At 39.8% G+C, this 23,940-nt stretch overlaps 1 long non-coding RNA gene and 1 pseudogene across 1 annotated transcript; both read right to left on the reverse strand.

Moving 5' to 3' along the window:
- Positions 1-10,499: 10,499 nt before the first annotated feature.
- LOC129347319 (uncharacterized) lies at positions 10,500-13,535 on the reverse strand. Its single transcript, XR_008599349.1, has 3 exons — positions 13,425-13,535; positions 12,428-12,528; positions 10,500-10,577 (listed from the first exon to the last, which is right to left on the reverse strand). It is a non-coding gene; the product is annotated as an uncharacterized LOC129347319 (long non-coding RNA).
- Positions 13,536-14,874: 1,339 nt separating this feature from the next.
- On the reverse strand, positions 14,875-21,688 carry LOC111571954 (DNA repair endonuclease XPF-like; annotated as a pseudogene).
- Positions 21,689-23,940: the final 2,252 nt, after the last annotated feature.

Genomic DNA, 23,940 nt, shown 5'->3' on the forward strand with positions numbered 1-23,940 from the left:
CCCACAAAACACCCCTCTATACTTGACCACACTTAGTACAGTCCGGTTCCCCCTTCTATAAATCTGCTTGGAATCGTCCACTTCCTGTTTGTCAAAGTGGCCTTCTACCTGGACAGGTTTAGTTGGAGCTCATGCAACAAACATTTTGGGTAACTGCACTTTAATATGGATGGATGATACTGAATTAGAGTCTGTTTTCATGAGACTGAGTTAAGATGTGTAGCTCTGTCATTAAATAGGAAATTATTTCTCAGAATTCACAGAGAAAAGTCTGAAATGTTTGCTAGGTTAGCGTCCCACATGTTCTTTGGCTCAGCTAAAGCTAACTCTCTCCAACTTCTGGATCTCTTGAGTTGCTTGTTGTTAAAATATCTTGCTAGAGGTGCTGAAGCTCAGAAAGTCTGAGATGTTTGTTCAAAATAAGCTCATTCTCAAGTCTTATCTGAACTGTCCTCTTTTGTTTGAACTTTCCCTAAACTTAGGAGTTAATGACAGAGCAGCACATCCAGACTCAGTCTCATTTATGTAGAGATTAAACTTCAGTGTCATTCATTGATGTTAAAGTGCAGTTTTTCAAATGTTTGTTGCACATGCTCCCGACCAAACCAGTCCAGGTGGAAGACGATGTGAAGAGAAAGCTCCAGAGGATGAATATCACACATTTACGTTGGAAATAAATGTCCTTTAATTAGACATTGTCATGCAAAAGTTGGATTTCCCTTTAATGATGTTCAAATCTTTGTTGAGTGTTTTGTTGATGTTGGTTTCTAAATGTTTTTGACACTCGGCCCCAAAGATTAAAACCTTTACGGCTCACAAGCTGCAACAATTCACACATTATCAACTATCTTTCTGACTAAACTAAGATAAAAAGTGAAAAACTGCCTGATTCCTGCATCATGAATGTAAATCTTTTTGGTTTTTATGACAGTAAACTGAATATATTTGGGTTTGACATTTTATAAACCAAAACAAGAAATGAATTACTGGAGAAAACAATCAACAGATTAATGGACAAAGAAAATGTGTTTTCCAACATATATGGCTGAATTACTCCAACATTACAAGATACATACAATTTTAATTCAATTTTATTATATAACGCCAATTACAGGTCAAATTGTCTCAAGACGCTTTATTTTTATATTTTTGTCATATTTAAAATATGACAAAGTAAGAAATTTAAACCTCTTGACTAATCCAATTTATTATTTGGTTTTTAAGAGACTAATGACAATTAAAATAACTTTCTCCACTAAAACTAATAAACATGAGGTCAAATAGAAGGAACAGTTTTAAATACTGCAGTCCCACGATGACAAGAATAAAGTTTGTCAACAAAAACTAAATCTGCTGGTGGATTCCATTAAAGTCCTAATAAATGATAATAAAGTGTGATACTAAAGGTTTGTGGTGCTAAAAATCAAAGTAAAGATATCAAGTTGAACATCTGGATGGAGGTTGATAAAAGTTGACCTCCCTTCATTTCTCTGGAGCGACTCCATGGATTTTATGGATGGTGGTTAAAGACCTGCTCTTCTAGTGGTCTTCCTTCTAGTCGCTGTAAAAAGTCAGTCCATCCTGGCCGACTTCAACACCTCTTCATGACAACTTGTTCTGCCTCCGACCTGGTGGAAACTCCAGAAACTCGGGAAAACCTGTCGAGACTCGAAGAACTCGTGGAGACTCGAAGAACTCGTCGGGCGGGGGAAGGTGTGGTGGGAGGTGGGGGAGTAGAGGGGGGAGGCCGCCACCCACCTCCCCGCCTACTCTCCGCCCTGACTCCACCCAGACTCCGCCTTGGCTCCACCCATGTGGTCACTTCAGGAACTACGATGCCAAAGGGACGACGAATTTATTTCTTTTATCTGATCTGTAGCTCAGTGAGTTAAGGATTTGCCTATGGAGCTGCAGGTCGCTGGTTCAAGACCAGACACTTCTTAAATTTTCTCAAAATCCTGACAAAGACAAAGAAAGAAAACTGCCAGTGGCGGGTCTTGAACCTGCGACCTTCCACTTGGTAGTCTTCTTCTTATCCCCTGAGCTACTCGCTCAGATACTAATTCTTCTTTTTTTTGCGCATTTATCATCTATTTTTTGTCGTTTTCGAGTTTTTTTTTAACTCGAGTCTCGACTCGACCGTTTTTCTCAGGAGGTTGGACTTCAGCCTTTGTGCTGGAGGGTTGAACCCTCAGTTCCAAGACTTTCCAAAGCCTCCACACCTCCCGAGTCCTCAGGACCTGAGCTTTCACACAGTCTGAGGGCTGAAATTTTCTAAGTCCCACAGTAGTTCTCTGTTAGATTGAACTTTCAGACAGTCCAAGGACTGATATCTTCTAAGTTCCTGAGTAGTTCTCTGTTAGTTTGAACCTTCAGACAGTCTGAGGACTGAAATCCTAAAAGTTCTTGAGTAGTTCTCTGTTAGTTTGAACCTTCAGACAGTCTGAGGACTGAAATTTTAAAAGTTTCTCAGTACTTCTCTGTTAGTTTGAACTTTCTGGTTAACAGAAGCCTTAAAACTTGTGACCATGAGTCTTGATTTCACATTTAGACCATCCATCTGAGTTCTTCTCAGACCTTCACCTGTGGGTTTTTTAGAAATCCTCAACAAACTTTGATTCTCTTCACTGAACAGTAAAGTTTGTGGAGATCAGAAGGTAACATTAGTTTGATCAATGCCTTCAACTACTAGTAGACTTTATCTGGAAAGCAGTTTTCTGAAATGAGTTCTTAGTAAATCTGTCCACAATCAAACCAAGAACATAGAAAGAGGAAATGTTTGAAGAAACAACTTGATGTTTTCATTTCAGACTAGAAAACGCTTTAAGACCTTTATCTGTTTTTGCTCTTTTTGATCGTTTTATTGTCTCTTCTGTTTAATTTGATCTTCTAAAGTTAACTGGTGTCTTTTCAAATGTTTTGTCTTTAGTTTGATTCTTCTTAAATGTTTAGTTTTGCTCTTTTCTCACCTTTTATTCTTTTCTAATGTCTGATTTGATTTAAATGTTTTGTCTTTTTAATGTTTAATTGTTTTTTCAAATGTTTTATCGGCTTGTTTGAAAAATTTCCTTTTCTTTCCCAATGTTTAATTTTTCGATTAAATCTTTAAGGTTTTTCTTTTTAAATGTTTTACCACCTTTTAATGTTTAATTTTCTTTTTAAATGCTTCATTGTATTTTCTGTTTAATTCCTATTTAAAGTTTTATTGTCTTTAAGATTTAATTTTCTAATTAAACATTTTTTTAAATGTTTTGTCTTTTTAAAGGTTTAATAATCTAAATGTTTTGTATTTTTCTAAATGTTTAATATTCTTGTTTAATTGTATTTTTTAAATGTTTAATTATCTAAAATATTTCATCTTTAATGTTTAATATTTTTGTTTAAAAATTTTGTTTAATTTCATAATTACATGTTTTGTATCTTCTGTTTAATTATCTAATTAAATATTTTGTCTTTATATAATTGTATTTAATGTTTAATTTTCTTTTTAAAAGTTTTATTGTATTAAATGTTTTTTTCCTTTGATTTAATTGCTTTTTTAATGTAGTTTATTTCTTTAATCTTTTTTTCTGTCAAGATTTTAACCCCAACCTTAAAAATGAAACAAACCCTTAAATCACAATGAAAATACTTCTGTTGTCACAATCATGAGTTAGTCAATTATTCAGTTTATTCAACTTTATTTGTTTAGCACCTTTCACACAGATGACAAAACTAAACAAGCAAAGAGAAAAAACTATGCTAAAACTATGATTAAAACTCAAAACATATTTAAAAAAAAAGATTTAACATGGTAATAAAATATGTTGTGTCCAGGGGATGGAGGGAGTTTATTGAAGTCTTCTTGGGCTCACATGGGAAATCATTTAAAATATAAACTTGATATTCAGTCTAAGGAAACTGCAGAGCGACAGAAGAACCAACAATATCTCCTGTTTTCTCCTTTAATGAGTCGACTCTTCTTGTGCTTTCAGACCAAAGAACTACAGACTCTTCACAACCTGCTCAAACTCTTGGTACAGGACCTCACCACACGGGTCAAGAAGGTTTCCGTCTCATTTCTACTCTGAAGCTCACCTTCTCCTGCTCAAACTGCTGACAAATGTTTCTGCTGCTCTAAAGTCTGGTCTCCAGAACTTCCTAAAAACTCTCAAAGTCTCTTCTGCTGCAGGTTGCTTTGTAGAACTGTTCCAGAAAACCTCACTAAACCACATGGAGGGGCCTCAAGATAGTCGTCCAAATGAAACCATACAAAAACCAAACTAGCACAACCCAAACGCTAAAGTCTCCTGCAGCCTACCAGAGAACCTCTGAGAACAGAGAATCAGGACAGGAACTCTTACCTTCTGGACAACCAACGTTGGTTCTCAAACAAGAATACAGAATGTGTCTGACCAAAAACCTCTAAAGACTCACTACAGCCAAGATAAAGACACAACTCAGCTGCACCAAATCCACTAATCACTGCACACATTAGCACCATGTGCTAACTGTGGCTAAAGAACCACATTTACCAAGACAACTATCCAGTACAAAGCCCTAAAACACACCAAGAAACACATTAAAGACGATTTTACTGCTGGAAGCTGCAAGCCAACGCCTAAAGAACAAACTAAAGCAATGGAGCCAAACCCGGTTCAGTGGTGAAGAGAAGCAGAGGAAATGTTTGTCTGCAGCTAAATAAAGCAGGAAGACACTGAGCTGCTCAGGTGTTCCTGATAACACCAAGCAGCCACCTGGACAGCCAATAGGAACACAGCTTACTGGAAGTCCAGAGGGCTGGGTTAGTGAAGGAAATTTAGTTTAAAGTTGAAGCAGAAAGTTAACAAAGAAAGTTGAAAACCACCTTCTGATACCTGAAATCTCTGAGTTTTCACACAAAGAACACCTGAACATGTCAAACTGGTTCCATAGTAGAACCATCATTGTAAAAACGTCATAGTATGGTGTGTTGCTCAAAAAACATTACGACCCGGCTGTCTAGGGTCGCGAGGAGCAACACAAAAACAGGACAAACGCTGGTTTCCAGGGGGTTAGGGGCTATTTATTTGAAAGAGTAAGTTTACAACAACACAACATGTGAGCAGAAAAATCACAAAGTCTGTCTTTAGTTCAGCTGAAAATATTAGTTTTTGTCTTTTTTATTGACCAAACTTTTCAGGAAGTAGATGAAGAATAATTAAAGCTCTCATGTAGAAGTCCAACTTATTTTGGATCCTTGTGGAGAGTTTAATCTTAGAGTTTGTAAAGCTGTTGAGTTTTTAGAGTCACATGGATTGTTTTGACATTTAATAACCGAGTCCTGAAATAAAATTACAGTTGTGGATTTCTGTCATTTAGTCTGGACTAAACAAATAACAAGCATAAATCTCAAACGTCATTATGAGGAGTCTGGATTGAGGTTTCTCACTTGATAATGATCAAAACATGAAATTTAGGTTGGTTTAAAGGAATATTCCACCTTAAATCTTTGAATGTTGACCTAAAAGGTTGGTTTCAGGAAGTATTCCACCTACAAGGTCCTCACACATCCACCTTAAAGGAACATTCCACCAAAAATCCTTGGACATGCACCTAAAATGTTGGTTTAACCGAGTATTCCATCCAAAATCCTCAAAGAGACCTGAGGGGCTGGTTAAAAGGAATATTCCACCTAAAACCTCAAATATAGACCCGAAAGGGTGGTTTAGAAAAAATCCTTCAATGTAGACCAAAAAAGTTAGTATGGAGGAATATTCCACCTGAAATGTAGACCTGAGAAGTTGGTTTGGAAGAATATACCATCCTAAACATCCTTAAATGTAGACTAAAAGATGGTTTGGAAGAAAATTCCACTACTGTAGACCTTGGAGGTTGGTCTGATGGTATATTCCACCCAACATCCTTGAACATAAACTTAAAAAGTTCGTTCAAAGGAATATTCCACCTAAAATCCTTCAATGTAGACCAAAAAATCTTGGTGTAAAGGAGTATTCCACCTTAAATGTAGACCTAAAGGATGGTTTGGAGTAATATTCTACTCTAAAATCTTCCAATGTAGACCTAAAAGGTTTATCTGATGGTATATTCTACCCAACATCCTGGAACATTTACCTAAAAGGTTGGTTTAATGGTATATTCCCAGAAGAACCCTTGAACATTGGGCTTAATGGTATATTCCACCCAAAAATACTTGAACATATACCAAGAAGTCAGCGTAAAGGAAATGTAGACCTAAAAGGATTGTTTAAAGGAATATTTAAACAATTATTTTCATTATTAATAATCTGTTATCAGTCAGACCCCTGGCAAAGTTATTTTTATCAGTTTTTTAGTGGAAGTCACAAATAAAGGAGCTCTTGGTTTTTCCCGGCGTTACTGAGTCCAAAGCTGCTGTTTCAACACAGAACGTTCACATGCATCCACAAACCTCTCAGCACTCAAACACCCACAGACAGGAGGCCGGCTGGACCGAGGCTCGGCGGCGTCCTCAGACCCACGAGTCGGGAGTCGGTGAACTTGTTGGTCTGGTTTGAAGGCCTCCGTGTGGTCCAGTAGAAGTCCACGTAGTCGGTGTTGGCTTTGAACCGCAGCGACTGGCCACCATCAGGTGGACCAGCTCGTCCTCGTAGGGCTCCTCCTGTAGCCTTGAGGGGACCACAGGAACATTCAGTAGCTGTTGGAGTTCTTCCTGTCAGGCTCGTGGTAGAACGGCTCTGAAGAATCTTGTACTTGTCTTATCTGGAACAATCTAAACAGCCTAAACTGTTAACAGCGGTGTAAGAAGCAAACACAGGCATAGATTAGGACTCAAACTAGATTTATTTTAGAAAACAAATCAGCTTAGAGGCATTTGTTCACACGTGGCTGAATAGGAGGCCGTCCAATCAGGTTAGAGGTCTTCACTCTGTAGGTTGTTTGTTCGGATGAGACTCTTGGATCTCCATCAGCTGGACGTGGATGTTTGATGGTCTTCTTCTCTAGTGCCAGATGATTCATCCATGAATTCAGCAGCTACAGACTGAAATTGAAGTTCATGCTGCGTTATTGAATTCCTGTTCCAGATCAAATGTTCAGAGCTCACCTTGAATGCAGCCGTCTGCTGTCTGATAGTTTTTCTCATTGTAGTCTTCAATAAAGTCTTTTTTCCTCATGTCAGGATGTGGTGAGACTCTTTCTCAGTCTCTGCAGACGTCCCTCATTGTGCATCTCCAGAGAAGAAACACAAAAACTGATCACTGCTTCAGCATCACAAACGCTCTCCAGCATTGAGAGTGTTTTAGGAATTCATTGATTGTGTTGTGAACTTTGAAGGAGCAGAAACTTTACAGCTGCCAAAGATATGAGCTCCAATTCTGGATGTTTTAGGAAATGAAGTTCATCAAATGAACACTTGATTTTTGCTGAAAACTCTCATTAAATTACTGAAGAAATTTAACATAAAAACCTGTAAACTCTCAGGCAGCTTTTGTTAAAGTTTGTCTATAATTTTATCATCATGTTCTGGAACCAGGACTCTGCAGAAGTTCCTTCAATCAGATACTTGTGTGTTTCTATTTAAGGCCTCAGGTTTGAACGTACAGCAGAGGATTAGAAAGGAGTGATTTTAATATTTAAATCAGTCCAGTAAATGTTTGGCAAAAATTATTAAAATTTTGATTTAGATAGATTTGTGTCAAATAATTTTGTAGCGTCTCACTAAAATTATCCAAATGAGTTCAGCTGTATTTACATTTTATAGAATATTTTGATTTCTTAATCCTCAATACTGTAGGGTCTGACCCTAAATATTATAATAATGATGTCAATTTTAAATAATATTTTAGTGCAGGTAATAAACTTTAATCAGCTAAACTTACTTAATAAATATCAGCTGCACAATCTTAACCTGAACATTCATATTATTGAGGTAAATTTACATAAAGTCATGATATTCTAGAGTCTTAACTGGATATATGTCTAACATTAATCTTTTTGTATTGTGCTGAATAAACAAGAATAACCCAACTTTCAGATAATATTTGTTGACTGTTATTGAGACTAAATTCCTCCACATCTGGAACTGGACTAGAATTTCCCAAAATGGAAACATGGACAGAATTTAACACTCATGGTATCCATAGGCAACGACTAAAGTTTCTGCTTCTTACCAAAGTTCACAACACAAGTAAGATTTTAATGTAAAACTTCAGGGATGACTGCTGACCATAAATATTCTGATCAATACTTCATGATCAATATCAGAGACAGATGTTACAACTCCAGCTGTTGCATTAGACTGCAGTTATTCACAGAGAAATTAAAACATCACATTCCTCATAAAAACTAGATGGGACTTTGATTAAATAAAGTGTTGGTGAATAAACAGTGTAAAAAGTGCAAAGCAGCTCCATTAAATCAGGAGATGTGAGACTTCCACAGCATGGATCACCATCTGCTGTGTTAAATCTGTGGATGTTCTCAGTCATCCAGGTCATGATAAGTCTCAAGCAAGCATAAATTCTGGCAACAGGACTAACCTCGACAAACAAGGTCAGAAAAATCAGCTTAGACCCTGAGGAAAACTATGGTTTCCTATTGACGTGACTTCGCTTTTTACTTGCATTCCCACTGGAGATGCAATACAGACAGTAAAGAGAGAAAACTGCTGCTTGACAACTCTCTGTCTGAGAGGACCAACCTCTCCCCCCGAACAGGGTGTGTGACCTCCTTAAACCTTTTGCCTCAGCACCACTTCATTTCCAGTACAACAACGGATTCTACAGCGCAAAACACGGCTGTGCCATGCGGATCTCCCTGTATCCCCCATTGTAGCTAACCTGTACATGGAAAGAAGATGGTGATTGAGTGGCACTGTCGAGAACATTCAGTGGCCACTCCCCGAGGCACTGGTTCAGATATGTGGATGACCACATGGGTCACCACTCAGGAGGGTGAGGTCGAACCTTTCACAGAACACCTCAACTCGGTGGATAAAAACATCAAGTTCACAAGAGAGGATGTCCAAGACAACTGTCTGGCGTTCTTCTAGATTCGCGTGGTACGCATTGAAAACCAATGGGGGAACTCAACATTTGGGGTCTACAGAAAACCCACTCACACAGACCAGTTACCTCCTGTTTGATTCAACACCACCCACTAGAAACACAAGTTGGGGGTGATCCGTACCTTAAAGCACAGAGCACAGAACATCCCATCAGAAGCGGATGGAAAAAGAAGGAGACACACAAACATATTCACTCTGCTCTTCAAACTTGTGGCTATCCAAACTGGGCTTTTATCAAAACAGCTAAAAAAGCGCAGGGGAGGATAAAAAAGACGAAGGACCACAAAAAGAGAAACAACATTTGTCATCCCCATCCCCAGGAATTCAGAGAAACTCAGGAGGATCTTTAACACCCACCAGATCCCAGTACACTTCAAGCCCAGCAACACTCTGAAGCAAAAGCTGGTCCATCCCAAGGACAAAATCCAAGGGAGAAACAGAGGCAATGTGGTGTACGCAGTGCAGTGCAATGAGGAATGCTCTGACCTGTACATTGGAGAGACTAAGCAGCCATTACAACAAGCGCATGGCACAACACAGGAGGGCCACGACCACAGGCCAGGACTCAGCAGTCCACCCTCCACTTCAAGGAGAAGGGGCACTCCTTTGATGACCACAAGGTGCGCATTCTAGCCAGAGAGGACAGATGGTTTGAGGAGAGGGGGTAAAAGAAGCCATTCATGTCAAACTAGAACGGCCATCTTTGAACAGAGGAGGGGGCCTCAGACACACTTGTCTCCCACTTACAATGCAGTTCTTAGAGCCCTCCCAAGGAGGTGCAGCCATTCTGTCCCACCTGCAGTCAGGTGACCCCCAACCCACCCTCCTAGAGGGAGGGGTAATGGACCGCCCATCAAAGGCTAACGACTCCTAACGAGTCTATTGGTTTCGGGTCTTTGTCCACTTGTGTTTTGCCACCACCCTCCTGGTGGATAAATATCTGGTACTCCCCCACCAGACTTTCAGAACTGAAGAAGCCTCTTGGATGAGAGGTGAAACGTTTTTCGACTCACACGAGGTTAGTCCAGTTGCCATAATTTATGCTTGCTTGAGGACATCTGCTGTGGTTGATTCATAGCTGAATGTCAGAATGAACTGAGCTAAAAAGCTGCTTTGAGCTGCAACATTTACGGTCTGACAATCCAACACCATCACAGTTTTCATCTGGTTGTTTTTGCTCACAACATGCTGTGAAGTTCAGTTTTTACCTGAATCAATACAGAGATTCTATTTCCAACCAAGACTGAATAAAAATTTAGAATGTTATGAGGTTATTAATGCAACTAAATCCTTTCAGATGGAAGGATTTACTTTCTAAGTTCTAATTCAAGTTTCAGTTGGAGCACATTGCATTCACAAAGAAAAACAGCGATACCTTCATAGCAACATTTAATAAACCTAAAGCTTCCTGTTGGCTCATTGGTGGAGTTTTTTACTGAGCATCTGAACCTAAATCCAGTGAGGATCGACCATCCTTCAGTCGAGGCCAGTCAGAGAACTTCAAGACCTTCCATCTGCTGGACCAGATGTGGCATCATCTCCCTCTGAACATCTGGATGACAGGAGAAAAGACAGAAATCAAACACAGATCACAGAAATACAATTTATTCACTTTCATCATTTTATAAAAGTAGCATGAACTTTATTAAAACCTGACATCAGCAATGAAAGTAAATGTTTTTTATCTCATGTTGAAGCTAAATTTAAAGTCAATTTTAATGACAGTTTATCCTGAAAGGAGTGAGAATGGAGCTTTTCTTTCCTTTTTAGAATATTCCCTCAAAATATTCTGTTTATTATTGGCTTTAGAAGCATTTTTCTTTACTTATTTAGTTTTAGATACCTCAGACTGATACACTTTGCTGGTCTGCAGATAATTTCATGTACAATGACAATAAAGATCTTCTATTATAACATATTTTGCTAAAACAAGAACTGCAAACCTTCTCAACCATCTCTCAGGCTGCAAAATTCCAACTGCGACCAAGAATTATCTGATGTAGTTATTATTGTAATCTTTACTGAACCAGCCCTGGAATTAATAAAAATCTGTATATGGATATGATTTTCTCTGATGGGACCACTATGGAAGCCGTAGTAAAAATTAACTATCCTTAGAGAGTGGGTCTTCATTCAGATGGATAAAAAAATGCTCTCCCTATTAAAAAAAAAAAACAAAAAACTGCATACAATAAAATAAATGTCTTCTGCACTGCACACATACTACACTTTTGTATAACTCTGGATGTCAGAGTAAAGGCAGACAGATCCACCAATCAGCCACAACATTCTGACCACTGACAGCTGAAGAGAACAACATCCGTCATCTTGTTCTAATGTAACGTTCTGCTGGGAAACCTTGACGTTCATGTGGATGTTTGACATGTACCACCACCTAAACACTGCAGGACAAACAACCCCCTAGTCTCCATGGCAACAGCAGTCCTTGATGCCAGCTGCCACCCTCAGCAGGACAAACTGAAACTGCTCAGGAGTGGTCCGAGGAACACGACAGAGCTAAGCTGTTCACCTGGGTTCCACACTCCCCACATCCAGATCTGATTGAGCATCAGTGGGATGGTCCAGGATCAGCCTGGTCTAGGTAGGACCCACCCTGCAACCCACAGGATCCACAGAATCCACAGGACATCCCCAGAGGTTCTGATGAACCACTGGGTCAGAGGAGTTTTAGCAGCATAAAGGGACCAACACAGTATTAGTCAGGTGGTCATAATGTTATACTGTTATATTGTCATGCTTATTATATGATCAGTAAATGTTACCATCAATTATAACGTCCACATTGATCAAGAAAAAAAAACAACTATCAGTTCATTCAGAAACTGTGGGGTTCAACCTAAAAACACAGACCTCAACAGCCGTTTGTTTCAAAGCAGAACACCAGCTGGTTTTCACTAAAGAAGCTTTAAGAGCAACAATTAAATGACAGTTTTGTTCTCATTAAGTTCAGAGTCAGCCAAAATAATGTACACACACATCAGGAAAAGAAAAACTTTTATAAATATTTCATTTGTATAAGTACTTCTACACATATAGATTCCTCTTTCTAAGTTTGATCAAATCACGATAACTCTGTGTCCTGTTGTACGATGTTTTCCCAACAGATGGCGCTATCCTCATGAACGGAGCATCAACAAGTGACGTCTACAACAGAACAGAAATGTCTGGAAGCCAGTGGCCACCACTTTGAGCACCTCTTGTAATTGTAGAGGCCAAAGATAACTTTTATTAATCTCGTGATGTCTGAATAAATTTGGTATTGAAATATTTATGCAAGTTTTTCTTTTCCTGATGTGTGTAAACATTATTTTGCCTGACTCTGTATAATGGGTTTCTGACAGGTCACCAGGCAACATCTTTTTATAATAATGACAAACATACCTGCATTCTACAGGAGTGATTTTCCTCATGTGCAGGTAAAGATGTGTGAGGAGCTTAGAGATGACAGGAGCAGGAGTCATCCTCACTAATTCAGCTTCCACCTAGAAACAGAAAGACCACAAACAAACACACTGATATACTCTCAAACGTTCAACCTCACAGCCTCAAAATATCTGTTTAGGAAGTGTTGTGTTTCTAAATTCTGCTGAAAGCATTGACAGACATTCTCTTACAAGGTTGTGTAAAAAGCAGCCTGTCCTCTGAGCTACTGAGAAATCTTCCTGAACAAAGTTTCTACGTGTAAATCAGCTCAACAAAAACTAAAGCCTCAGTCAGAGATAACAGGTATCACAAATTATAAACAACTTTCTTTGTTAATTCAGACTTTCTGCTTCAACCTCACAGAAAAAGGGGAGTTTAACTCGTCAGGTGACTGAAAATGAACGGCTTGTGCAGTTCTAGATCCAAAAGTAGGATGTTTCAACTCATGTTTTACTACAAATACATACAGTAATAAATAAACACAATGGCTGGTTGTTAGTTTATTCACTATTAATGTCATTTTATATACTGGATTGAACTTGAGCAGTGGAAGAGAGAAGGAATTCATTGAAATTATGGAGATTCAGCGAGGGAATGTTGCGCAATGTTAAGTTAAGGGCGGTTTAATTCAAACCAGCTGAATGTTAAACTTAAGTGCAGCTCAACGGGTTTCAGTTAACCTTAAAGTAAAATAACTTTTTTAAAAGCTAAAATACACAGCAGAGAAATACAGGTTGAGAAGGTCATTCTAATAATGACGGACAGGCAGCAACTAACAGGTGTTCAGTGGTAAGTTAGCCACCTGTGTTAATTAGCCCGCTAGCTAACTTAGCCGCTTAGCTAGCTAACGCGTCCGGACCAACTGCTCAAACACGACAAAACACAACTCTTCACAAGTCGCTGACTTAACGTACTACAAAACAACGCTACTTGTTAGAAGTATTTATCTTCTTACCGTGTTTTACTCCAAAAACAAGGTCAACAGCAGTCAGAGATGCTACCAGACCTGCCGACCATAGATAAACACAGACTAGATCCGCTAGCGCGCTGTCTTCTATATTATCTGTGGTCTGAACAATCACTGCTCTCTGGCTCCGCCCTCTGAGAATCTTGTTGTCGTTTGGCTCCACACTTGCCGATGATCACTTCCGGTCTCAGAAAATTAAAAAAAACGGACCTTTTTTCGTTTCTGTCTCTTACTGATTTTATTTTTTTGTTATTCTAAATATGAAATGAAAATCAAAGCATTTTTAAAATTTCGTATATCCCTTTTTGATCACGAAAAGGAAAAACGCCTTGTATTTCAATTTTAATTTTTGTATTTTAAAACGAAAATCAAATAACCACTCGTTTTTTGTCTTTCAATACCCGTTTCAGAACGGAAAATCCAGTTGCCAGATAAATACACTGATCGTGTGCCTTGTGCTCTCTTAACAGTTTGTTATGTATATGTTATTTGTTACATTAGTGCCCTATCAAGTGTCTATTCATGTTTTTCTCTTGTAGATGTATTTCACTGCTTTTTCACATTATGGCGAGGGGACTACAGATGAAAACTAGCCTTCCGGCTAATTCTGGCTTTTTTAACCATGTGTAATCATGTGTTTTATGAAATTGTATTGTCCCCTTTCAAATAGACTAAATTGAAATTGAAATTGAAGCTATTAGGGACAAAAATGATCTCATTTAAACCCATTATGACTAAACTGTGTTGTTTAAGATTAATTGATACTGATTGCAACATGTGGCAGTCCAATTTCTCTTCAACACATTTTCATTAATGCTTTATTCTAATCTCATTTTGAGGTTGTTGAACCTGGTGCAATGAGAGCAATGGAGGAAAAGGTCATGGAAATCTATGTTAACCCTCAAGTGGTAAATGTTTCTGCAGAGAAGTTTGTCATTCAAATAGAACACACATTTGCTCTTTTTCAGTTTTTTTCAATTTTTAAAATTTTTATGTTATGTCTTATCTGGGGCTGCACAGTGGTGTAGTGGTTAGCACTTTCGCCTTGCAGCGAGAAGGTCCCTGCTTCGCGTCCCGGCTTTCCCGGGATCTTTCTGCATGGAGTTTGCATGTTCTCCCTGTGCATCCGTTCTTTCTGCTCTAGTTTGTGTTTTGTCTGCAGGTATCTTTGTTCTTTGGAGTGGCACTACTCTGATCTGTGGTTACAAATCCGACCAAACTCTGGAGTGTTTATTGTTCTCGTGTTACATTTATTATCTGTGTCTGTCTGCTGTCCCTTCCTCTCTCCTCTTTACAATCACCCTAACCAGGCGAGGCAAATGCCACCGTCCCTGAGCCTGGTTCTGCTGGAGTTTTCCTACTAGAATCACTAGATTTGTTGGGTTGCTGGGTGACCCACGATATGAGGTGCCCTGAGGTCATTTATGTTCTGAATCAGTGCTTTACAAACATGAATTTAATTAAACAGCTGTGTTGTTCTGGAAAGCTGTACTTTGAAATAACACGTTATTATAAATTTCAAAAGAAGTTGACATTTTATTATTGCACAATGTAAAAATATTGTTTGTTTCTGAGTAAAAATAATATAATTGCACACATTTGCAAAGTAGTTTCCAAAATACAATACAAATATTTGCAATATTAAATTCATTCTGCATATTAAAACAACACACATTTGGATGACAAAAAATGATCCTGATGTCACTGAAAAGTTATTCACATACATCGGTCAAAATATCTGATTTACTGTCCATCATGTCTGTTTGGTCTTCTGAACAGAAGCAGGAACATCAGCGACATTATGCAGAAACTCATACAGCAACTTAGCGTTATTAGCATTCCCAAGTATTTCTGCCAGCTTGTTCTGGCTGAGTTTGGCTAGGTCTGCCAAACTGTCTGCATTTTTAATAAGAGCCCTGTAGTTTTTCATATTGACCCCCGGCATTTTCAAGAGGAAGTCATAAGGTCCGGGGTTGTAGAGGTCTGTTGATTCAGCCACAAGGTCTGACTCAGCTGTGACCGCCTGAGCTGCTGAAAGCATCGGGTTCGGGTTGGCCTTGTTTTAGTTCCAGGAAGAGCTCGGCTGTGGCGTGTGGGGAGGGGCACCAGAGTATACGGAGGGCAAGGGGAAGTGCAATGTGAGTAATGTAAGCTTTGAAGAGAACATCATTTGACGATATCTCGAGATGACGGAAGTCTGACCAGGCCATGAGGGAAAAACGGTTTATGTTGCGGGTCAAACTCGATGAGCAGCACTGCTTTCTGTAGTAGCGGGTCATGGAGAGGCACTGGGTGTAGAGGCGGCCGCTCTGCAACGAGCCGATCAGGTCACTGATCGCTCTTACGCTCAACGCAAGTGTCTGGGGTTAAAATGTAGGTCGCCAACTTCTAGGGTGACGAGATCAATGTCCAGCCCACGGCGGTGCAGCAAGGAAGGGCAACTCACTGCGGAACTCACGCATGTCCACAATGACTCGTGAAGGCATCTCTGGACTGCTCCTGGCCTCCTGGTTATTGGACAGCGGAAGTGAAATAAAAACTACAAGACATGAGTCAAAAACTAAAGGCAGAAAATAAATATGGGTTTTTCACTGAACGGCCCACACCCCAACCATCTTCAATTTGACAGATTTCTTATTTTTTTTTAAAGTGATGAATATTGATTGAGTTGACCATGTGTAAAATCTGTGGTCACAAGCAACATTAGTTTTTGAATTCAATTTGAATTCATTTTTGCGCCAATCTTTTTTGTACACATGTTAAACTCAATCAATATTCACCATTTAACAAAATATCAGTCAAACTGAAGATGGTCAGGTGTAAACTTTTCATTAAATTGGTAAGTTGAGGGGCTGCACAGTGGCGTAGTGGTTAGCACTTTCGCCTTGCAGCGAGAAGATCCCTGGTTCGCGTCCCGGCTTTCCCGGGATCTTTCTGTATGGAGTTTGCATGTTCTCCCTGTGCATGCGTGGGTTCTCTCCGGGTACTCCGGCTTCCTCCCGCAGTCCAAAAATATGCTGAGGTTAATTGATTACTCTAAATTGCCCGTAGGTGTGAAAGTGAGAGTGCTTGTTTGTCTTTGTATGTAGCCCTGCGACAGACTGGCGACCTGTCTAGGGTGTCCCCTGCCTTCACCTGAGTCAGCTGGGATAGGCTCCAGCACCCCCCCGCGACCCTAGTGAGGATTAAGCGCAGTATAGATAATGGATGGATGGATGGTAAGTTGAGGTGGAATGACCCATATAGACATTTAGAAACTGAATAAAATCGACATACCTGCTTTGCGGGTGTTGGTGGTGGCATTTGCAGGTTCTAAGTTTCTAGCAAGATCTAGGTTGGTGTCTTCTCGTCCTTCCCTCTCCTCTGGAATGACCATAGTAGCCTTTTCCCTACAGAAAAACACACACATAAACACCAATGAGAAGCCAGCACTTAACTAAGTAGATATTAGTACCAAGGGGTTTGAGGGGAAAGAAATGGTTCTAACCTGATGAGATGTTCAAACGCTTTCTTTTCTTTAGACAGTGCTGTCAGGTACTTCTGTTCTTCTGTTGAGCCTCCATAGATGAGGAAATACACCCTAAGTGTCTTTCCAGGGCGGTTAGCTTTGTAAATCTCCAGCTGGCGAACAAAACTCAGTTCAGCGTCGTACAGAACCACAAAGCTGGGCTCCACCTCGTGCAGCACCCGGGTCAAGCTGTGGGGGTCGGTGCAGCCTTTCAGTGGATGGATCACAGTCAGCGGTTCCTTTAGGACGCCGTAATAGTCGTCTGATGACAAATCTAATTTAAGCTGTTCTTCCTCTCCTTCATGTTCCTCCATCAGTTCGTCCTCGTCTCCGCTGCTGCCCATCACTGCTGCTTCACCTGTCTCCTGTTTCCCAACCATCTGGGTCAGTGTGAGTGACGGTCTGCTTTTGGTTTTTGTGGTCTTTGTGTTTTTTTTCTGTGCGGGTTCCTTCCCTTTGGACACTTTTTTGACTCGGCCTTTTCCCCTTTTGTCTAAGTCCAGTTCCAAGGCAGCAACTGCAGCAGAGTCCCGTTTGCCGATTGTTCTCGTGTACAGGCGGTTGAGCAGCCAATCAGAGCCGTGTTTGATGCGCTGCTGCAGCTGAGCACAAGTCCGGTCATCACTGGCACAAATCAGAACCCGACCTGAGGGCGACATGTTAGGTGGTTAGTGGTTAGACAACATGTATGTACAACAGGGATATAAATAATGAATCAAAAGCATATACATGACAGAACTGGATTGACCCTTTTATGGTGAATTTTTCAACAAACTTTACTCAGCTTGTGTTGTCTCCTATCACTGACCAACACCTATGCTATGCTAGTCAATCAGAACTCCATTCATTCCTATTTGAACACTTGTAATCTCCTGTGTGCTCGTATGTTTTATTCTGGTCTTCACCAAGCTGGAACTTTTACACTGGATTTCAAGGGACCATGCTGTGCACCAGGAAGTTGGAAAAGCTAACAGGCTGATCAAAATGCTCTAACAATGGTACATTTTTTTGTAAATTCATAGGTTTAAATGCACTGTTGACACAACAGACTGCTATAGTAGTTTAACAGCACTGAGCTCTAACCTGGTTCATGTTGAGAGCTCTTGTTCTCCCTCTCGATCTCCTCCAGCACCTCAGTCAGAGCCTCCCACTTTGGGCTCTTCTCCAGCACCAGCTCCCGCTTCATCTCTGAAACCCACACAATAGACTGAGCCTTTAGTCGTTTCAACACGAATACACACACAAGCATTTAATCATTTGGATATCTACTTTGAAGAAGACACTGTCAGAGATGTGCTCATTGGTCAGTTACCTGAGGCAGAGGTTGGCTTCTGTTTCTCAGCTTCTGCTCCAACTTTGAGTTTCTTTTTGCTCTCAGGAACGCGGAACACTCTGCTCCTAGCGTTCACAAACATGGAGGTACTGGAGTCCAGGAACAGCCAACCTGAAAGTCACAACAGACACAAGCAATCAAACACAGAAACAATCAATAGATTACAAAAATTAAGCAGGAATTTTCCCTCGATCAGGCACTGAGAGCAACTAAGTACATCTAGTTTACCTGAATTGGAGCCAAAGTTCTTCTGGCTGGAGCGCAGGGACTCGAGCAAATCGAAGAAGGTGACACAGTCGTACTGGGTGAGGTAGAGCAGGAGGACCCTCAGCACCTTCAGGTCCTGAACCAGAGCCTTGGTCTTTGCTCCTAGCTGATGCCACAGGGGGTCCAGGCAGTGACGGATAGTCTGGATGGGAGTGAAACAAACAGAACTTTAAAGAAAGAACATTCACCTCCTTCATAGATTATCAACAAGGTATTTTATTAATAAAATACAATGTGTTAAATGAAATGTTTGCCATGGAATAAGCTCATCGTACCTGGGCCACAAGTACAGCTTCTTGACGAAGAGGTTTCTCATCACACGCTCTACTTGGCAGAAGCCTGAGGAGAAAGCTGTGGCCTTGTCAGTGAAGGCCTTAATGAAGCCTGTCTTGTTCTTCTGTCTGAACAGAAGAAGGGTGAAGGCCTCCTGGCATGACTCAATTATTTTAGGGGCGCGATCCACCAGGATACCTAGAGGGGGGGTGGATCAAAAGGCTGTAAATACTGCATGCATTTGAAATGGTTAAACTAACACAACTTCTTTGGTTTTGTACGTTTTAAAATAAAGTGAGACGATAAAGCATGTATGCAGCTACTATAACATGCAAATACACCAGCAAATATTGCAAGATAATTGAGACTAATAACTGCTAATGATGAAGAATATGAAAGAAAACAAACATGGCTCTCATTTTCTGACCTGATATAAGATGAGCAGGGATGCGGTCAGTGAGGAAGTCCACCACCAGGATTCTGCTGGTGACAAACAGCACCCCTCCCTCAGTGTAAACGTTATAACGCTCAGCGCTCTGGACATCGCTGGTGACCGTCCTCGGCAGGTGGGTGACTCCCTCCACTCTCAACTGCTCCGTGAAATACTCCTGAGAAAGAAAGATGAGAAAGAAACTACGTTGATAACGTATTCTCCAGTCATTTATTGTTATTTTAAATGAAAATAATCCCTTCATGGCTCAAAATGGCTCAGATGTAACTGTGTTTTTTCATCAGTTCACTGCTGTTTCAACGTAGAAATGTTCAGTCTTCCATCTTATAAAAACAGCAAACAGACTTGCTCACAAGGTAAAAACAAATCTTGATTTTCCTGTTCTACACAACTTTGCACATTGAGAAAAAGTACAATTCACAATGTTGATAACCCAGAATCATGCAAAATTTTTATCTTCTTGCCTAGTGTAGTGTTTAGGTCGCCTACACAGTTCTGCGATGACAAATCCTAAAAAAAACTAATGGTGAAAAAAATCTAGATTGTTACAGTGGGTCAAAAACAATCATGTTGGTAGCTTAAAAGTGAATAAAATACTAAGTCAGGTGCTCCTAAAGGATGGGGTCAGTAAACAGTAAAGATGAAATAATGACTGTCTTTTCATTAATGGAGGTCCCGAGTACTGATCCGCAATCCAAAGAGTATCTGAGACACTTAAAATACAAAATGCTTTATGAATACAAGAATAACTCAGCATGTTTTGATTCAGTGTCATCCATCCATGAATGGATTTTAAAAGTCACACCTGGTTTATCCATATATTGAAAAAAGATTTTTATACTTAAAATCAGAATGACTTGGATAGTCTTCGGATTGCCAACTAACATTAAGGAATTCCATTAATAGGTCTGAACAAATAAGTTAAGTGTTATCAAAATTGTAATATGGCCAAGTGCAGAATCCAAATCACAGGGTCCTACAAATGTGTCACAACAAAGCATTATAAATGAAGCACTGCAGTTACATAGAGATGTTCAGGACTACAAATTGTATTTTCCAGAAATGAGGCAACAGGTTTGTTTGGTACAGGCCCTATCAAAGATCATATCATCATTTTTGCTTCAATATCTCCATCGTAATATTTATTAAAAGATATCAAATATGATTTTTTCCTGTGGGAAGTGGGACAGTCAAAATTTTTTCATTTATCTAAACAGACACTTCTGTGATAAAGGCAAAGACACTACAATTTAGAATCCAACATTTATTACCTCATAAAAGGCTCTCCTTCTCTGAAGTGTGACAACACTTCTGTCTGAAATACTGTTAAACACAAAGAGGCAGCTAAGATGAGGTGTATTACAGCAGTGTTAGTGACAAACAGGACAGCACTGATGCTCTGTTGCTTCAGTTATGTAAATTACTGGTAGGAACATGTCAGGTTGTTGTTGGATATTATTTTTAGCCACAGTGTCTTTGAACAAATAACAGGTGTTGTGCCAAAAACTGATCATCTACCCAAAACTGACAATTAAAGCTGTATCATCCAGATTACACACGTCTACAGCTGCTTTTATCTGGACCAAATGGACAGAGCGTCCAAATACACATAATTTTATGGCTGTGGTGATAGCAAAACTTTATCTTTGTGAAACTTTGTTTTAACTGCATAATTGTGACCAAGAAACGTTAGAGTTTTTTATGTAATCTGGCCTGACATTTAGAATGACTATAAGTAATAATACTGTATTATTTTCTATGTTTTGTATGTGTTTGGTATGTGTAATAACCTTGTTTACATTTACGTTGCAGAAGGGTTTTAAATATATATATATATATAAACAGAAGTGATCTCTTTTGCATTTACGATATAAGCCATAAACTTCAAATTACAGCCTCAGTGAATGAAACCAGGCAATTCTGGTGCAACACCACCATTTCAGATACAATGAAGGGGCTGCAATCACTTTTGCTAGGTGGGAAACTGCATTATATAAGTTGAACTGGTCCTTTAAATCACTGTCAAGTCGTAAAAACTAAACAGGTTATAATGCAGGGTACAGCGCAGGCAAAATACTACCGAAACGTCAGGATAACAGCGAAAAAGGCCGGATTATTACTGTTTTACTGTTGTCCATATTAGCCGCCTTGCTAGCACCTACCACCTAGCAACGGGTGAGGCGTTCACAGGTAATGTGTAGCATGCTAAGCTAAGCTTACCTGTTCAGGTGTGGTTGTGTTGAGCAGGAGGACCAGGCTGCCCTGCTCCGAGTAAACCCGCATGAACTGCAGCAAATCACCAAACTGCCACTTACTGCCAAGAATTACTGTTAGCTGAATGTAAAGTAAGTCTTTGTGATGTACAGCAGCTGCTCTTCTGCCTGTTGTTCAGTGTTTTGAAATCGAACTTCCTGCGGTGACGCTAAAAACAAACGTGGAGTGAGAGACAGTGAGTGGTGCGTTCAGGGCCCACAGCGCCATCAAGTGACAGGGAGGATCTTAGCAGTTATTCTGAATCTGTCTTTATTTACTACAGAACAGGGCTGGCTAAGCGACTCTACCATCTCTGTAAGTATCATATCTTGTCTACAAAAGTAATCAACAAAAATATCAACATAGGATTTCTTATTTTAGCAAATTCAGTGCATTCTTTTGAAAACAACCAAACCTGAGCAACACATTGTTATTTACGCTACATGTCTGCAATTCATAGTTTATACTTTTTAAAACAAAAATATTCTGGAATATACAGGCAGTTAAACAGCTAAACACTTTTTTTTCTAAATGCAGAGATATGTACATATATATGTGAAATGTAAGCAACCTCTACATCCAGATGATTTATGTGATTAATGATATTTGACTCTGGTTCTTATTTAAGATGTGCTGGTATAAAATCAGCATTGATGTTTCCAGTCTAGTTATCTTTTTACATCAAGGCATGCAGCCTCCTTGTGTCATACAGCTTACCACAGTGTTTTTTCTTTATCAGCAAGAATTCTGTTAAATCAACACAAACTATGTTCTTTCAATAAGCAAAAGCAGTTACTTTGTGATGATACAGACGTACTGAAATTTGAAATAAGTAAATTAAAAGACTTTCATTTTGGAAATGATGTGTAAAAATACATAAACAAGATTTCTACATAGATGATTCTGTTTTTTCTCTTTCATTTCTCTCTCTCAAAAAAAGTCATTTTAGACAAAACTGATGAGAAAAGAGTCTTTCATAAAAATTTTCAGCTGTTAAGAAGTTCATGTAAACTCTGCAAAAATAAGGAATAAACTGGTTATTAGTTTTATTTGTATTATTTCATTATCTACTGTATTTTGGTAATCTCAGAAAACAACCACTAGAAATGAGCTCAGTGTGTTAATACTATGGGATGCAACATTTGTGTATTCAGTAAATACTCTCTTTTGTGTTTATCCCAAGTTACAAATAACCAGTTCTTGATTCAAACGCTGTACAGTTTTAGAACAACATCACAGATGTTTTTCAGTTTTAAATACATTATTTCAGCCTAATATAATTTCCCAGCCATAAAATGTGGTTCTCTGAAATCTAATATCAAAGGAAAGGTTGATGATGTCAAACTCCTGAACAAACAGATGCAGTTTTCTTTTTTTGGTGTTTGTCTCTTTTCAAGTTCGATCAGGTCAAACAAAGAATGAACTTGTCCCCAACATGTTTAAATGAAATGTGTTCAGTCTGATATTCAGTTCAGTCACATTACATTTTAATTAGATTCTACCAGTTTACTACATATGTCAACTCCAGGAACCTCATATAATCAGGTTAAGAACAGTGAAACCCAACAAATCCAAAGTTTCCTCTTTCTCCAAAGAGGAGAGGTGCATCATGGGAAGTCACCCAGCAGTCTAGATTTATAGCACCTTCCTTTAGTCAGAGATACAGACATAACTATGTACTAAAGTCTTCTGTAAACATGCAGTATCTGTCGTCTTCTGACTAAAGCACATTTAAATTAGCAGTGCATCCTGCTCCTCCACGCTCCTTAACATCCTTCCTGTTCCTCCACTCATGGCTGTTGGTCGTCTCTGGGTGTCGTTGTCTCGTGGCCTCGGTCCCTCTGTCCTTCTGTCCCTCTGTCCTTCTGTCCTTCTGTCCCTCTGTCCTTCTATCCCTCTGTCCTTCTGTCCCTCTGTCCCTCTGTCCTTCTGTCCCTCTGTCCTTCTGTCCTTCTGTCCCTCTGTCCTTCTGTCCCTCTGTCCTTCTGTCCCTCTGTCCCTCTGTCCTTCTGTCCCTCTGTCCCTCTGTCCTTCTGTCCCTCTGTCCTTCTGTCCCTCTGTCCCTCTGTCCTTCTGTCCCTCTGTCCCTCTGTCCTTCTGTCCCTCTGTCCCTCTGTCCTTCTGTCCCTCTGTCCTTCTGTCCCTCTGTCCCTCTGTCCTTCTGTCCCTCTGTCCTTCTGTCCTTCTGTCCCTCTGTCCTTCTGTCCCTCTGTCCTTCTGTCCTTCTGTCCCTCTGTCCTTCTGTCCCTCTGTCCTTCTGTCCTTCTGTCCCTCTGTCCTTCTGTCCCTCTGTCCTTCTGTCCTTCTGTCCCTCTGTCCTTCTGTCCTTCTGTCCCTCTGTCCTTCTGTCCCTCTGTCCCTCTGTCCTTCTGTCCCTCTGTCCTTCTGTCCCTCTGTCCTTCTGTCCTTCTGTCCCTCT

Source organism: Amphiprion ocellaris, chromosome 17 (genome assembly GCF_022539595.1).
Source record: "Amphiprion ocellaris isolate individual 3 ecotype Okinawa chromosome 17, ASM2253959v1, whole genome shotgun sequence".
In the NCBI taxonomy this organism is placed as follows: domain Eukaryota; kingdom Metazoa; phylum Chordata; class Actinopteri; family Pomacentridae; genus Amphiprion; species Amphiprion ocellaris.